This window comes from Aphis gossypii, chromosome 1 (assembly GCF_020184175.1).
Source record: "Aphis gossypii isolate Hap1 chromosome 1, ASM2018417v2, whole genome shotgun sequence".
Lineage (NCBI taxonomy): Eukaryota > Metazoa > Arthropoda > Insecta > Hemiptera > Aphididae > Aphis > Aphis gossypii.
The window spans coordinates 79,689,321-79,694,314 of record NC_065530.1 but is presented as its reverse complement, the minus strand read 5'-3'; positions in this window follow the sequence as shown (position 1 = coordinate 79,694,314).

The window sequence follows — 4,994 nt, the reverse complement described above, 5'->3', positions numbered from 1 at the left end:
ATGAACGAAATAATAACGACAAAAACAATAATTTAGAAATAAACATTATATTTTAGCCAGCATATTTTATTACCATTTATTATTAATAGGGCTCGGATGTTGTGGCATTTGTAACTTTTTTTCTATTGTTCGGATTCGTTGCTAAGTAGATTATAAATTTGTTTCAAATGAGTACCAATTAATATATAAAAATGTTAAGTGCAACTTTTTGCAATTTTTGACCTTTTTTAATTTTATTGCAATTTTGTTAATTATCGTCATTTTCAATACAATTTTATGTGTTTTTTTGTGTTTTCACTTTTTTTTTTCAAAAAATCAAAAAATAGTTTAAATAAAAAGTTTTAATTTTTGATAAAATTATTTGTAGATTTCTGAAAAAATAAGAAGACCGGACAATTTACCAGATTTTTAATGACAACTGACGAGAATTTGAATTTGAATCTTTTTTATTATTTACTCGTTTAAAACCTATCCAATAAAACTTTATAATATTACTTAATAATATGACTTAATCCATTTCATAAAATAATTTGTTAATATTTTTTTTTAATTTTGGGTTTTTTTTTTCACAGCAATAATGCAATCAATTTTATAACATTTTTAGTGCAACAACATCCGAGCCCTAATTATTAATAACATAACTATATTAGTATATTATAAGTCAATCGTATTATTATTATATCTTTCATGTATGTAGTATGTTAATATATAACCCGCGGCGGCAGCCACCGGGCGCAGTGGCAAAATCTGCAGAGAGTACCATACGTCTGGACCACACTCTCACCACAGCGATTCCGTCGCGGGCCGAGTTGCAGTCTCCGGTTGCTGCCGATTCCACAGCATCAATTATCTGTTCTTTCTTGTCTGTGGATTTCTATCTCTCCACTAACTTTTTAAAAATTATAAAATCGCTATCGTTAATAAGAACTAATACAGAAATGGTTTAACTAAATAAAAACTTTTCTATTTCTTTTAACTTGTCATCTGTTTTCTAACGAACGCTTTTTTTTCACGCATTTTCTTTATTTTTACATCTTTACTTCTGCATTTTATATTTTTATGGATGTTTCTAATTGAACTTCTAGTTCGTCATGGCGACATAGCACATCAACGAAGTTATATATGTTAAGATGACTAGTGCAAAATGGCATGTTTAGTTTTGAGTGAAAACTTTCTCAGCTATTAGTGGTACGGTTGCAGCTACAGTACATATGTCATATAGGTAAAGTGTATATATATTATATAATTCCACAGTATTTACATTAAATAATATAATATGATATACATTTATGCGTATATTATTATACTAGTTAAATACTAACAATATAATATAATAAACTTTGGAAAAAACTTCTATAATTTAATATAAAAAACCCACTTGAATTCAAGTTTAACACACCCATTACATCGATCAGCCGTGATAAGCAGCAAGCGGTATTATGCACTAGAACCTTATTGTGTCAGTTGTGATATCCAAATTTCTTGTCGGGTGTAAACCATTTCAACTCAAATAATATAACGTCATATTGGTAGGCGCATGCAATATGAATAATAAATGATAAAACAAAGTAATTTTTGGTGTACACGAAAATTTTCATCTATATTTTAACATACCTAACAAAAGTAATTTTTATAGCAAACAGAACAATAAAGGTATAAAATAACCAAAACACTTAAAAAAAAAACTATTGTGACAGGTCCAGACGGAAAATAAAAAGAGGAAAGTAAACCGACGACGTTCGTATAATATAACCGCAGAATTATTATGTCGTGCACTTGCAGGACGAGGCGGTGGAGGGCGATGACGGAAACTCGGGTGTAACGGCTGGGACGGATATAGCGGCCGGCCGCTCGTGCTCGGCCGACGGGACGCCGGGACGAAACTCGGCGAACCAGTGCGGTTAGGTTGTCCCATGTGTCGTTTTCGTCCCGGTGCCCCGCCGGTCGAGTCCGGACATTCGGCCGCCGATGCCGCGCGACCGGATGCACCAGCTAGGAAACGCTGCGACCGATCACGAGACGTGCTTGCAACCGGCCGCAGCGTCGACCGCCGGTGCATGTTGTCGCGGACATCCGTTCCTCCGCCGTCGCACTTACCCGAATCCGCACCACTGCTGCCGTCGCTGCAGAGTTACATCCGTCTTTCGGTTTACTTCCCCTTATTTCCATCCATCCGAATGTCTATCAAACAAAAAAAACTCTATTCTCTGCTAATCGACATCTTGTAAATCCGGCTTTGCACAGCCACAGCATACGGCCCTGAAGGCTCTTATCGGAGAGCACTCCGGACGACCGACAGAAACCGACGTCTTTTCTGTCGTCGTCATACCGTTTCGTCGTCCAATTAAATCCAAAGATAAACGTTACCTATCTATCGTCATCGTCGTACGGAGGCTCATAATATATATTATATTATGGTTAAACGACGTTTTGAAAAGGAAATTATTTCATACTTTCGTTTTCATTGTATCGTCTTAGGTATAATAAATAATAATAATTATAATTAAATTATTTTAATTTGTAAAAAAAATAAATACGTTTCATTTTTGAGTTATTAAAATTATCATAATGCTTGAGTTAGAATACTTAACAATAAGGAGCGTCATTTCTTCATAAAATAATAATTTAAAAAACTATGAACATATTATATTTAATATATTCTTCTAATAGTAATAAATACTATCTGAATATCAGTAGTAGGTAACTTAAAATGTATTATGCAATCGACATATTTCATAATTCTTTATTTAGATAAATGAAAACTATATAAATATTAAAATATTAGTTATTTTTAATTTTAATATCTTTAAATTACAAACAAGATCCAACTCGCTACCTGAAACTACCCTCAAATTTGAAAATCGAAGCATTTGTTTGAGGTTATTTTGAACCAGTGAATTTATAAATTTGACATTGGTCCACCATACAAGATGCACAGTAACACACGATAACACAACCGCCAAATCTACCTCTGAGGACGACCCGTACGTATGACTTACCAGCTGACCCTACTACTTGTAAATTTGTTTATACTGTTTATAGATCTCTTTCTTCAGCAGACCTCACATATTTGATTCCCAGACCTGGTCTCACGTTGTTCACTTATAAGTTATGGTTGCTTAAGCTGGGTTTTCGTTAGGCTGGCAATATTTCTCAATTTATGATCATTCCAACACACACTTCTTCTATGGAATCGGTTCAAGCACTCTTTTCTCAAAACAATACAATAATTTAAATAAATATAATATCAGTAAGATGAACATCTTACCCACAATACTGTTGTGGTTGGTTGTTGATTAACATGAAAAGAAAAACCGAAAGTCGGAAATAGTAAAATTTAATGAAATACAATAATGGCAGCGACATCTAGTGCCGAAATTGAGTAGTGGTCGCGTATGGTTTTTTTTTAACATACAATTTTTCTATTCAATTAATACTCGTGTTGGGCCCCCAAGAAGTCGGCGATCGCTTATCGAGGTTTGCTATCGACTTCGTTCTCACGATGTCAATTCAACGTCATTCTCATTAAAATGTTGTAGTCTTGTTTATTTTGCTAAATATTAATTTTGAAGTCTGTTGATAGTTGGTTGGTGAGTGCAGGCAGGGCACTCGGTTCACTACCACTTAAATTACACTGAAATTATTTTATAGCCATTAAATTATTAGGTAATAGGGCTCAGATTTTAAAGCATAATAAGCAAATAAAAAAGCACACAATTGTTTTAAAAAAGCACAAAAGAAATCTATTTATTTTAAAAAAATAACATGACTAAAAATTAACACAAACTAGTTATAAAAATGAATAAAAAATTTTGAAAAACTAATTTAAATTTAAAAAATAATAAATTACCATGTATTTCACTAGATTTACAGTAGTGAAACTGTCAAACTGACTTTATATTGTCTGACATAATATTTTAATACATAGAAAACGACTCTCAACACCCTCTGAATTGATCGGTGCATACTTCGTACAAGAGGTTTCAAATTAAGTACAACACTAAATCTAAAATTTTGAAATGGTCGATATCGATGTTGTAAGCATACTAACTGTATAGGTACAGCTTACTATAATATGTAGATCGATAATCTACACGGCAAATACATTTAATAAATAAGCCAATAACGAAAATAATAATTATCAGATACCTATAAAACATTTTACGTTTTTACGTTTCTTATTAATTCAATTTTTTTTTATTATTACTATAGGAGCATAATAAATATAAAAAATCCACAGTTAAAATAACTGAAAAAAGCAAAAATAAATTGGTTTATTTGGAATCAGAATGACGTGAAACGAATTTGTATATAAAAATTATATTTTTATCTCATGTATAAAAAAAGAAGTATATTTTTTAAAATCCAAGCCCTAGTAATTAATAATTAGAATTAAATGATAGTATAACTTGCATAGATTAAGTATTAACTCAGCCATACCAAAATAATTGCTACTTTCGTTCTTAAATCTTGTTCTTCGAGGTACAATATAATTATGCACTTCTTACCTTTATGCCTACAAAATATACACTAAAGATGCACACAAATAATATTTTATTTAGCTTGCTTAAATGATTAAGATTTAAAAAATTCGACTAAATAATATAGTAAATAATAAATAAAATATTATAAGCATTATATATCTACCACATTGAGGTTCATTGTATTCATACCAATTGCATGGCAAGTATTATAAACAGTTCAGTACTTCAGTTATGTACTATAAAATGTATGAAAAATGCGATTATAAGTATCTAATAATACATAATGAGTAAACAATATTAATTATTATATATTAAGTATTGGTAGGGTAAGTAAATAATTATGGGCATTATAATTTATAAAACAATATTGTAAATTTTTATAAAACCGACAATATTAAAATATAATTTTTTTTTTTTTTTGTGCATTTGTGTGGTTTTTTGCAAATAAAAGGTAAAAAGTGCACAATTTTGTTTCGCTCATTGTATCTACCTAAATAAAAATATAATATA